Source organism: Helianthus annuus, chromosome 11 (assembly GCF_002127325.2).
Source record: "Helianthus annuus cultivar XRQ/B chromosome 11, HanXRQr2.0-SUNRISE, whole genome shotgun sequence".
NCBI lineage: Eukaryota > Viridiplantae > Streptophyta > Magnoliopsida > Asterales > Asteraceae > Helianthus > Helianthus annuus.
The window spans coordinates 181,702,289-181,716,755 of record NC_035443.2 but is presented as its reverse complement, the minus strand read 5'-3'; positions in this window follow the sequence as shown (position 1 = coordinate 181,716,755).

Genomic DNA, 14,467 nt, shown 5'->3' with positions numbered 1-14,467 from the left:
ATACCGATGTGATCCAAACGTAGTAAGATCATAGAGCTCAGCTAGCTCCGCCATCCCCAGATCAATTCCTTCCTGCTCAATGATCCTCTCGAAGGTATAAAGAACCCTCCAGATCATCGGCATAGCTTGGATGTAAGAGATGCCGGTTAAGGAAAAGAAAGACTGGGTAAAGTCTGGAAAAGGATATGAGTAACCTATAGCAAACGGAGTAGCAGGAAAAGCCACCCAGACATCTGAGACAAAGTCGCTCAAAGCAGTAGGATCAAAGGATTTAAAAACAACATTCGCCGGAAAGCAATGACGAATCTTGTCTACGTGAGCATCACTGAAGCAACACCTCTCCGTAGGAGAATCCTTGATAATCCCCTGGCTTTTTAAGGGATTATCCTTCTTGGAATCCTTGTGTGGAGAATTCCGGAGCAACATGTTTCGTGACGGAATAGAAACAGAGACGGAGTAGAAAAAACAGAGTAAAGAAAAGAAAGAAAGGAAAGAGAGAAGAAGAGGATACCTGGACAACCTTCGGTGCAGAATATAAGGAGAGTGTATCTTGAATTTAAACACAAACTGATCCTGACCCTATCTCCTATTTATAATGATGATTTGCAGGGATTGTCACATCTATGACATAATGATCACAACGGCTAGTCCATGTGTAACGGCTAGTTATTCGGAATCGCCCGTTAGAGATAAGATCATAACAAAATATAACTCGTCTATTTACAATTAACTCCTTATATTTTGGGGGCAATTGTTAGGGCTAGATTTTTATCATAGGTGATCCTTACATATGATCCTAACCAGTGATCCTTGTTTCTTTGGCAGACAGTGATCCTCAGCGGAACTTCAGGATCAGGATCACGGGACATTACGGTGATCCTTATACTAACGGTCACCTTCGCTTACTACAATATTGTTTTGCAGGAACATCTAGCAGGATATGCTCTAAAGACCATGATCCAGGGACGCGTCTTCACAAATATGGCAAGAGCTAAATCAGAGATAGACGTTGCACAGGATATGGAAACATGGCTTGATTCATGGGCAGCAATTTAGGCTAGATTGTCTTTATTTCTAAAGGGGTAATGAGTTGATATTTAGTCATTTTACCTAAAATAAGTCACACACACATGTATAAATACCCATCTTCCTCATTCGGAAGAAGACAGACGAACATACAAGGCAACTCTCACACACTTAGACACCAAAAGCAATAGTGATCCTTGTACTCAGCTCATTATCATCCAAAGTTGTAATCATATTTTTGTTATATTGAAATTGGTGATCGGTAGTTGCCATCACCCGAGGTTTTTTATGCCGGAGATCATCCATTGATCAAGGGCTTTTTCCTCGTATAAATCATTGTGTCTTTGCATCTTCATCACAGAAGTGATCCTTTACTTTCATAGTTAACCAAGCATCATACCCCGTTTTCATAAAGTTTGGTTACATTATCCTTGTGTGATTTTTGACCAAAACAGATACCTAAATTAGGAAATTTACGTCACCGTATATTAGAAGAAGCCCATAAGTCTAAATATACGATGCATCCAGGAAGTGATAAAATGTACCAGGATTTAAGGAAAAATTTCTGGTGGATAGGAATGAAAAAGGATGTAGCAGCCTATGTTTCTAAATGTTTAACTTGCTCGCAAGTTAAAGCTGAACATCAGAAACCCTCAGGATTGTTACAACAATTAGAAATACCAGTGTGGAAATGGGAATTAATAACAATGGATTTTGTTACCAAATTACCCAAAACAAGGAAAGGTAATGATACAATCTCGGTGATTGTAGATAGGTTAACCAAGTCAGCTCATTTCTTATCAATGAAGGAAACCTTTAGTATGGAACAATTAGCCAAATTATATGTAAATGAAATTGTTTCATTACATGGAATTCCTTTATCAATTGTTTCCGATAGAGATAGCCGTTTTACTTCTCATTTTTGGTCAAGTTTCCAAAAATCAATGGGAACCAAGTTGAATTTAAGCACGGCTTATCATCCTCAAACAGACGGGCAAAGCGAAAGGACAATTCAGACAATGGAGGACATGCTTAGAGCTTGTGTAATTGATTTTGGAGGTAATTGGGACGAACACTTACCTTTAATAGAATTTTCTTATAATAATAGTTATCACACAAGTATCAATGTTGCACCATTCGAAGCACTTTATGGACGAAAGTGCAGAACCCCAGTCTGTTGGGCAGAAATTGGGGAAAAACAATTATCTGGACCTGAGATAGTACAAGAAACAACTGACAAAATCATTCAAATCAAAGAACGACTGAAAGCAGCACGTGATCGACAAAAGAGCTATGCTGATAACAGACGCAAACCATTAGAATTTCAAGTAGGAGATAGAGTATTATTAAAAGTCTCTCCTTGGAAAAGAGTGGTAAGATTCATTAAAAGAGGAAAGCTTAGTCCCAGGTATATTGGACCTTTCAAAATTCTTAAAAGAATAGGACCTGTAGCCTATCAGCTACAACTGCCAGAGGAAATGGCAGGAATACATGATGTATTTCATGTATCTAATCTCAAAAAGTGTCTAGCTGATGAATCACTCGTAGTACCTCTCAAGGATATAGAGGTTAATGAACAACTCAAATTTATAGAGAGGCCTCTACAGATTGAAGATAGGAAAATTAAGAATCTCAAGCATAAGAGATTAGTACTGGTCAAAGTGAAGTGGGACTCCAAAAGAGGACCTGAATACACATGGGAGCTTGAATCAGAAATGCAAAAGAAATATCCACACTTGTTCCAATAGATCTCGAGGACGAGCTCTGAAACAAGGTGGGGAGGATATAACAACCCTCGGTAAAACCGACACCCTCATAATATTTCTGACACCCTAATATATCTTAAAATATCCCAACATGTCTTTATATGCACCACGTATGTGAAAACCGAGCCCAAAATACAATATAACATATAAAATAAATTAAAAACAATAATTATTAAGTTGAGGCGGGCCGCATTGACCTCACCTCAACTTAACGCGGGCCGCTTTAGAATGCAACCAGAATCCGCTGAAAACGTTAGTTGATGCGGGCCGCGTACAAGATCGCTTAAGTCCATGCGGGTCGCGAGTGTCCTGAATGGTGGCGCAGCCCTGGGCCGCCACGTGGGCCAACACACGGCGGAGCTATACGATGACCGGGCCAAGCTATACGTTGACCGCACATTGACGCGGGCCGCGTAAGGGTTAGCCTTACTTAACGCGGGCCGCGTGAAGACGCGATATCAGCCCTATAAATAGAAGGCAACGGGCCTTCAGTCTGTTCGCTCATTTCTTTCTTTCTTTCTTAATTTTCTGTAGTGGCGTTACTATACCCGGGTATTATACCCCCTAAAATAGCGAGGTTCTGCTACGATGTAAGTATTATAACCCCTGGAGACGTATTAGATACGCTGCCCGATTGATCTAGGGTTCCGTAACGGCTGTCGTGGTTCTGCCCGACGTAGTCGTTGGAATGCCGTCTCGGGGAAAGTATTACTAATGTTAAAATGGGTTATTATACTAACACATGTGCATTTGTGTAATTTATAGATTATCTCCAAGAAATCCTTACAAAAAACCTAAAACAGCAATGTAAGTTGATTCACTTTTGTAAACCTTTTTGTTTCTGTTTTTACAAAACCTCACTTAATTAAATATATACAAAGCAGTTATTGAGTATTTGTAAAGAATACAATTATAGTGGGTATGTTGGGGTTTTGTATACAAAATTGGTTACTGGCGTGGTAACATCCCATAAGTTGAGTATGACCGTACCACTGATGTTAATTGTGATGTCTTGGATACAAATGTAATTGCGGATATGCCCTCAATACTGCAAATTGGTTTTTACTTAAACTTGATTAAACTGGGATTCACTCACCAGTATTTCCCACTGACAAAATGTTTTTAAAACGCGTTTCAGGTAACAATATGTGAAAGCCAAGTAGAAGCCAGCTGGACAGCACTGAAGGCTTGGAAAAGTGGCAATAAAGTTACCTAAAAATAAAAGAGATGTTTTTAATAAATAAATAGGATTCATTCCTATGAAACGTGTGTATTGAAAACTTGGGTTTTACCCATATGTTTAATATTATTAAACGAGGTGGTTTACTCTGATTTAACATTTACTAACTACGGTCCTGATGAAAATTTCCGCTGCCAAATTGATTAATAACGTGATACCACCGAAACTGGCTCGCGGCCGCCCGTTCCCGGGGAATAGGGATCGGGGCTGTGACAATTTATGCTTTTGAACGACATTCACAAACTTATTAACAATCACAATCAAATAAAAGTTATTTTACATCAATTCAAATAAAATTTAAGAAAGATATTCATAACAATCGGATCTAGGGTTTCGTATAAACTTTATAGAATAAATATACATTAGAAATAAAAAATATTCTGCATCAAAATCGGTTTTAGGGTTTTGCAGAAACAACATATTCGTTAACAAAACCATAATCTTAAAACCCAAAAATGAACATATTTTGCAATCCCAATGGGATTTAGGGTTAAATAAACATAAACATAGTTCAAACACATTAAATAAAAGGAAGAACACATGAATAATGATTAAAGAAGGAATTTAACAAAAACAACTTACAGATTTGTAGAGCGATATGTGAAATTCAGAAATCGATTCAAGAAAAAGTAGATGTAGATGAAGACGGTGAAGAATGTAAAACCATCTATATATGTAGATCCACCGAAGAAATTCATTGTTATATGGAAACCGATGGTATTCTTGGAAGAAGATTGGAGTGAAGTTGAAGAGTTATTGGAACCATAACTACAAAGGAAGTAAGTAAATTTTTTTTAAAAATATAACGACAACCTAATTATAGAAACAATGTCTAATTACAGAAACATACTTATAATTTCAAATTCATAAATTAAGCATAAAAACATCACTCTGTTTATAGAAAAAAAAACCTTTTTAAAAAGAAATTAAAGATATCTTTAAAGCAAAATTGAAAAAATGATAACTGAAAAATCAAATTATACTATCTTCAAAACATTGTTAATTTAATAAGAATAAGGCATAAGGTAGACTATATATGTCAAAAAACAAACAATATCAATTAAATTCAATTAAATATATTATTAATTAAAAAAACATAACACATAAAACATTCAGAATATATTATTAATTAAAAAAACTGATCAGAAAGCATAAAATTATATATGATAAACTTAAAAAAGATAAAAAAAAAAAAGTATAAAATTTAACTAGCCTCTGTTGCTTGACGAATTGTGGGATTCCGCTCGTTATGACGGAGTTAGGGATTCACATGAAAAAAAATCAAGAAAAATCACTAACTGCGATAAATATGGTCGGAGCTACAGAAATCAATAAAAATCAAAAACTTGATTTTGTTTGGAACAAAAATCAACAAAAACCTTTGTTCAACAAAGAACAATAACTTAACCTCCATGTAAAGAGGCAAAGTCCAAATTAAGTAAACGTAGAATGTCGTATGAATCTGTATTGAAATTTAAAACTTTTGAACCAAAAAATACTAACCTCTTGAATTTCGAATTCGCATATCTATACAATGCAGACTGACATACTAACATAGCGATTTGAGACCGTATTAAGTAACATAGAAGATGAACAACAAATAAGCTAAAGAAAACTCAAAAACTTACCATTAAAACTGAACCGGCTCAGGATCAAGTTGTCGGAACCCTAGCCTTCATAGCTGGAGGCGGCGGCTAGGAAAACTGATAAATCATATAAGCTTGTTGCTCCTATGGGGTATTATCCACCACCGCCTGCCTCATTCAACAGAGATGAAATTTAATTTCCTGATGAAATCGAAGAAGATTCAAGGCTATGTATGATTCAAATTTAAAAATCGAAAAACAAAAGACGAAAATCTTACCAGTTGGATCCTAAACAAATGTTTAAGATGAAATCGTATGAAATTGAATCCGCATTATATGAAATCGAACCCTAAACACATGGTATAATATGAAATCATACGAAATCGAACCATAAATTATACGAAAATGCTAATTGAAACCCTAAAAATCACCTTGAACACCCTTAATCTCAACGAAATATCTGTCAATTTCGATAGAAAGATGATTTAAAGATCCGATTGAAGGTTGTCGCTGATGGTACTGAGAGAGAGAGGCAGAGGATTCTTATTCGCCAGAGAGAAATTAAGGTTTTCGTGTAGATGAGGAACGATTAATGAGAGAGAGAGTATAATTGAAGAGTACATGAGAAGCCTTGTTCAATCCTCAACTATGATATGTGCCAAGTGGATCATGACATGGCTGATTACTTGGCATCAACCATTGGGTGACATGTGTCCCCCAATGGTTTGCTTTATTAGATACTAGTGATAATACCCACGAATTTCGCGGTGTTGAAAAATGATATGTTTGTTACTTTTAAAAATAAAATACGTTGTTAATCATAAAGAATCTGTACGCATGATCATAAAGACCGTGAATGTCTAAACAAAAAAACAAATGCCGATAAAACATTAGCAATCTGTACGCATGATCATACATTTAGTCACACGTAATTATGAAGATTAACCTACAAAATACTATAAACCTAAAACCTGTCGACGAAGGAAATAGAAACACTAAAGATTAAACTGCAAGGATTGCAGTTAGCAATCATGTATGCAAAATTCAACCCATGTTCTACAAAGGAAAACATGTAATTTGCAATTGCCATAGGTAGAATCAACCAAAGTGTAATGTTCATGAACAATTAGGGAGAACAGTAACAAAAATCATGTAGCAAAGTGTGGTTTTGCAACATCAATCAATGATAAAAATGTATAAGGTTTACAAACGTGTTATATAGAACCACCCTCACATACCCTTAGAACGTGGTTGTGGAATATACGACCCTTCTAATCCCAGATGCTTAACCGGTCTCTTCCTAGCACCTTCTCAATAGAAAAAAAAAACATAGCTTATAATAATGACTTATAAAGTCAAAATCAAAGTCAAGTGTGTTGTACCTGTAAATAACGTTGGTTTTACTTGTTCCAACAAATCAATTTTCACACACCCGCTTTCATATTTGAACAATTGGTTATTTCTTTTTAAAATTGATGCTTATGTACCCTAAAACCATTGAACCACCGCTAACTTCAAAACTTGTTCTTAGAGGTATTATAAACGGAGGATCCATAACCCCATTCCTAGAATTGAAAAAAAAAACTTAACAAATGGAAGTAACAATCTTGGAAAAATAACCAATTTTTAAGAATATAGATTAAACGCAAACCTGAAACGTAAGATTGTGTTTTCTCTCCTTGTTTCACATCATCAAATAAGATTGGCAAGTTTCCTGATCTTCTTCACAAGGTGCCAATAAAAAATATTATAAATTTGCTCTAATGATTTCGTTGTTGGTTCAAGCCCCTTAAAACATGATTTATATGGAAGTTAGAAATTATTAAGACTAACCTCAACATGCTCAACACCATCATTATCATCTTTCCAAACTCTAATGGGAATCCGTTGGCGGGCTGCTCGATTTCTGTTTTCTTGACCATATCGAGTAATCGGTGAGTCGATCGTGACACAAAGCTGGTACCCAAGAATAATATTACAAAAGTGACAATGTATGAAACACAAATCTAATACAGACCACAACGAATGAAAAAACTGATTGTCGTCTTGAATCATGTGCAAACTGCAAAGCTTTGCTAAAAACCTTTTACCCGTTTAAAAAAATTATAAAAACCCATTAAATAATAAAAATGGACAACTAAAAAAATATAAAAATTATGTAACTGCCACCAAGTCTTACTCATTTGGTTCAAAGATAAGTTCTTTAACCCCTATAGCGGCAGCAACAATTCCAAGTCCAGCCAGGATTACAACACTATATGAAGCTCATTCTATAAATGTCATTAGCTTCTCTGGTATATTGTAAGTGGGCGCATCAAATGGATCTTCAACAGTTGTTACCTCTTTCCTAGTTTGTAAAGTAAGTTCAAAAAAAAAAGTTTAGATGGAAAATGATTAAAAAGTGCATTCAAATGAGTGCAAGCAAATGAGTTATTATATAAACAGGGCTAAAAAAATAATATACAAAATAATATAACTAAAGGTGTGTTAGAGTTTAGTGACGAACACAAAAAATACCTAAATAATTAAACTCCACCCCCCCCCTTCGCGCCCTAAGATGGCATTGTCCCGCATCTTGTGGTCCCAGGTGACATCTCTTTCGCACCGTTATCCCCCCCCCAAACACATAATCTTAGGTTATTTAGAGAGTCATGGATGATAGCTTTTTTAAAAAGGAAGACATATAAAGAGTTATATGTAAATTGCATCTAAATTCATTAATAGAAAGACAACTAATCAAATAAAACCAAAAAAAATATGAAAGAACATCGTAATAAAAAACGTCGGAATCACCATTCCCACCAGCAGTTAAATCACTAATTCTACAAAACGAATTATTTGAACCTGTTGGAGGCCTTGTCTCAAAAAAAAATCATACCCCGGGTTGTCGTTTACGAATAAGATAAAGTTATGACCTTTCGATTTGGCAGTGGCTGTTTCGCCGATGTCGAGTGTCTCAATGCAATCCTACATAAACAAAATCAAATTAAGTTACAAACGAACATCAAAATCAAAATCAAAAGCAAATTCTAAATCCAATAACAAATTAATAGCACACTTTGATGAACGCCTGGAACAACACACCAGTCAAAAAAATCACATAAGTTAGTTTAAAATCTAACTTTCAAGTTAAAATGAAGAAAGTAGCTTTTCTCATGTTTAGGGATGTGAAAAAAACACAAAAAAACAAAGACCGTATCAGTAGTCAGATAAAACCGAAGTCCAAATTCTACAAAAATGAGTTATTTGAACCTGTTGGAGGCCTAGTCTCAAAAAAAAAAATCATACCCCGGGTTGTCGTTTACGAATAAGATAAAGTTATGACCTTTCGATTTGGCAGTGGTTGTTTCGCCGATGTCGAGTGTCTCAATGCAATCCTACATAAAAAAAATCAAATTAAGTCACAAACGAACATCAAAATCAAAATCAAAAGCAAATTCTAAATCCAATAACAAATTAGTAGCACACTTTGATGAATGCCTGGAACAGCACACCTGTCAAAAAAATCACATAAGTTAGTTTAAAATCTACCTTTCAAGTTAAAATGAAGAAAGTAGCTTTTCTCATGTTTAGGGATGTGAAAAAAAAACACAAAAAACAAAGACCGTATCAGTAGTCAGATAAAACCGAAGTCCAAATTTATTTTAAATTTAACCATATTAATATAATATAACATGTCAACAATCAACGACATTCAGTAAACACTAACAACTCACTCTCACATGCCTTTTCAACATTGAAAGATGATAAATATTTACTAAAGTTCTATCTTTTTTAGTAAACAACAAACCCAGTTCAAGATCATAAAAGCACGTCTTAACAAAAAAAAAAGAGCCAGAATCATCACAGATTCAAATTCCCCCACTCAGAAATAAAATGGACAAATTGTATAACCTTCCTCATCAATCACATAAAAAAAGTGACACACCAGAACAACCTAATTAACAAAAAGATGATTACGAATCATAAAATTTTTGATTGGTTATTAAAATTAAATATACAAAAACAATCCCTTGACATCTAGTGATTGTTGCGTTGACAGAGTACCTGCGCATAGTATGTTATTTTTAAGGAATGATAGCTATTGTGTTATTTAATGTGTCTTTTAGCATGGTGTATTGTTGCTGGTGAGGTATGCTTACATGAATTTTATGTGATCTATGTTTTCATCATCTTCACACATGCCATCATAGCCATAATCTTCACACACGGATCATAGCCTGCAAAAAGAGATAACGAATGACATAATATACCATATGTGTCACATAATGCAGTGAAGGTTGTAGTTCTCCCATCAGATATCACAGGTAAATATATTATTTCTTTGTATATAAAAGATTTATAAATACCTTCACAGATAGAAGCGGATTCTTTATATATACCTTCACAAAAAATACCTTAATAACATATGAAAATCTACAATATACTTAGGATAGAAGCCGAGTCTTTATAAATAGCTTCACAACTTCCCGAGGAAGAACAACATGCCTAGGAATCACAAATCCGAAGCAATTATCAGAAATTACTCAGAATCTTATAAAGGATATGACAAAATTAAAGAATAGAACAACAACAATCAGAAAAGTTATTTAACCGGGGTGATTTTTCAAAAATATTCAGACGCAAATTTTGCTTCAAAGTATCGAGATTTAGAGTTTTCCTTTAACTTAGTGATGGCTAGTTAAGAAACAATGGCGGATCTGCAGATCTGGTACTATGTTTGAAAGCCAAAGAAAAATAAATATAATCAATAATAAAAAATGTTTATAGATATGGAAGGGATTCGTACCTTTGTGATGAAGACATTTGATTATCAGAACATATGTATGATTGAAGATGGAGAAACCCTAGATTACGAACGAATGCAAAACACTAAAAAAAAAGATAATCAGCATTCAACAATATGTATGATTAGAATATTGCATAGTTTGCAGACCCATAAAATAAATTAGGGATAACACATGATTCTCAATCAAAAAACAGATCCAAAACACAAATCAAAGAACAAAAATGATTGTATGGCAAAAAAAATTAGAGAATTAGAGAAAAAAAAAACCTAAAGAAACCTTAATCGAAATCCATAACATTAGTAACCCTAAAAAACCTTTTGAATGAAGAATACTAAATCGAATCAATGAGGCAGACGGATGGAAGAACGATAACTATCGAACAAACCCTAGGTGAGAACAGGAAGTCATACCTTGTTAATGACGATTTGAGATCCTCAGAGATGCAATGATGAATGATGAAGGAGAGGCAGAAATAAGATTCAAGTTGTAGAAACCCTAGGTCGCGAATGAAGTGTGTTCAAGAAGATGAAACCTGTTTGTTTTATATATGGAATGGAGACCCGTATTAGGTATTCGGATCCCGCGTTCAGGTTCACTCAAGGGAAATCAGGAATTGTAAAATGGCGGGAAAATGAGGTTTAGAGGCTCTAGATGGGGGACATGTGTCCCCTAGGTATGGCTTTTATTAGATTTAAAAGATGATAATACCCGCGAATTTCGAGGTGTTGAAAAATGATATGTTTGTTATTTTTAAAAACAAAATACATTGTTAATCATAAAGAATCTGTACGCATGATCATAAAGACCGTGAATGTCTAAACAAAAAAACAAATGCCGATAAAACATTAGCAATCTGTACGCATGATCATACATTTAGTCACACGTAATTATGAAGATTAACCTACAAAATACCATAAACCTAAAACCTGTCGACGAAGGAAATAGAAACACTAAAGATTAAACTGCAAGGATTGCAGTTAGCAATCATGTATGCAAAATTCAACCCATATTCTACAAAGGAAAACATGTAATTTGCAATTGCCATAGGCAGAATCAACCAAAGTGTAATGTTCATGAACAATTAGGGAGAATAGTAACAAAAATCATGTAGCAAAGTGTGGTTTTGCAACATCAATCAATGATAAAGAATATATGAGGTTTACAAACGTGTTATATAGAACCGCCTTCACATACCCTTAGAACGTGGTTGTGGAATATACGACCCTTCTAATCCCAGATGCTTAACCGGTCTCTTCCTAGCACCTTCTCAATAGAAAAAAAAAAACATAGCTTATAATAATGACTTATAAAGTCAAAATCAAAGTCAAGTGTGTTGTACCTGTAAATAACGTTGGTTTTACTTGTTCCAACAAATCAATTTTCACACACCCGCTTTCATATTTGAACAAATGGTTATTTCTTTTTAAAATTGATGCTTATGTACCCTAAAACCATTGAACCACCGCTAACTTCAAAACTTGTTCTTAGAGGTATTATAAACGGAGGATCCGTCACCCCATTCCGAGAATTGAAAAAAAAAACTTAACAAATGGAAGTAACAATCTTGGAAAAATAACCTATTTTTAAGAATATAGATTAAACGCAAACCTGAAACGTAAGATAGTGTTTTCTCTCCTTGTTTCACATCATCGAATAAGATTGGCAAGTTTCCTGATCTTCTTCACAAGGTGCCAATAAAAAATATTATAAATTTGCTCTAATGATTTCGTTGTTGGTTTAGGCCCCTTAAAACATGATTTATATGGAAGTTAGAAATTATTAAGACTAACCTCAACATGCTCAACACCATCATTATCATCTTTCCAAACTCTAATGGGAATCCGTTGGCGGGCTGCTCGATTTCTGTTTTCTTGACCGTATCGAGTAATCGGTGAGTCGATCGTGACACAAAGCTGGTACCCAAGAATAATATTACAAAAGTGACAATGTATGAAACACAAATCTAATACAGACCTCAGCGAATGAAAAAACTGATTGTCGTCTTGAATCATGTGTAAACTGCAAAGCTTTGCTAAAAACCTTTTACCTGATTAAAAAAATTATAAAAATCCATTAAATAACAAAAATGGACAACTAAAAAAAATATAAAAATTATGTAACTACCACCAAGTCTTACTCGTTTGGTTCAAAGATAAGTTCTTTAACCACTATAGCGGCAGCAACAATTCCAAGTCCAGCCAGGATGACAACACTATATGAAGCTCATTCTATAAATGTCATTAGCTTCTCTGGTATATTGTAAGTGGGCGCATCAAATGAATCTTCAACAGTTGTTACCTCTTTCCTAGTTTCTAAAGTAAGTGCAAAAAAAAAAAGTTTAGATGGAAAATGGTTAAAAAGTGCATTCAAATGAGTGCAAGCAAATGAAGTTATTATATAAACAAGGCTGAAAAAATAGTATAAAAATAATATAACTAAAGGTGTGTTAGAGTTTAGTGACGAACACAAAAAATACATAAATAATTAAACTCCACCCCCCCCCCTTCGCGCCCTAAGATGGCATTGTCCCGCATCTTGTGGTCCTAGGTGACATCTCTTTAGCACCCTTTGTAGGATCGTGTGCTGACCCAACCGAGTCGTTCAGAGATTTGCTCTTGCGTTTCAGATGCGGAATTATAAGAAAAGCAAGTAGAAATAGCACGATTTTCCTTCTAACTCTCTTTTGTATTGAATATAAACGTTTTACAGCTCAAACGTCACACCGGCAGAGCTTCGGCGTGGAAATCAAGACCTCTCTAACTGGAATCGCTCATGGACCTATTTATAGAGTTCTGGAGCCGCTCATGTGGTCAAGTGACACATGAGTGGTCCATACATGTACATATAAGCGACCCAAGGTGACAAATGAGCGACCCGACCATATCAAGACCCTAAAAGCGACCCGACAATCTAAAACCTATACAGACTCCTGTTTTCTCGTATTTCGAGCCCTATGCTATACAATATGGTATAAGACACGATTCTAGATACCTAGACGGAATCAACAGATGTAGTGCACTAACACCCTTATCCCCCCCCCCAACACATAATCTTAGTTTATTTAGAGAGTCATGGATGATAGCTTTTTTAAAAAGGAAGACATATAAAGAGTTATATCTAAATTGCATCTAAATTCATTAACAAAAAGACAACTAATCGAATAAAACAAAAAAAAAATATGACAGAACATCGTAATAAAAAAACATCGAAACCACCATTCCCACCAGCAGTTAAATCACTAATTCTACAAAATGAATTATTTGAACCTGTTGGAGGCCTAGTCTCAAAAAAAAAAAAAAAATCATACCCCGGGTTGTCGTTTACGAATAAGATAAAGTTATGACCTTTCGATTTGGCAGTGGCTGTTTCGCCGATGTCGAGTGTCTCAATGCAATCCTACATAAACAAAATCAAATTAAGTTACAAACGAACATCAAAATCAAAATCAAAAGCAAATTCTAAATCCAATAACAAATTAATAGCACACTTTGATGAATGCCTGGAACAACACACCTGTCAAAAAAAATCACATAAGTTAGTTTAAAATCTAACTTTCAAGTTAAAATGAAGAAAGTAGCTTTTCTCATGTTTAGGGATGTGAAAAAACAACACAAAAAACAAAGACCGTATCAGTAGTCAGATAAAACCGAAGTCCAAATTCTACAAAATGAGTTATTTGAACCTGTTGGAGGCCTAGTCTCAAAAAAAATCATACCCCGGGTTGTCGTTTACGAATAAGATAAAGTTATGACCTTTCGATTTGCAGTGGCTGTTTCGCCGATGGCGAGTGTCTCAATGCAATCCTACATAAAAAAAAATCAAATTAAGTCACAAACGAACATCAAAATCAAAATCAAAAGCAAATTCTAAATCCAATAACAAATTAATAGCACACTTTGATGAATGCCTGGAACAACACACCTGTCAAAAAATCACATAAGTTAGTTTAAAATCTAACTTTCAAGTTAAAATGAAGAAAGTAGCTTTTCTCATGTTTAGGGATGTGAAAAAAAACACAAAAAACAAAGACCGTATCAGTAGTCAGATAAAACCGAAGTC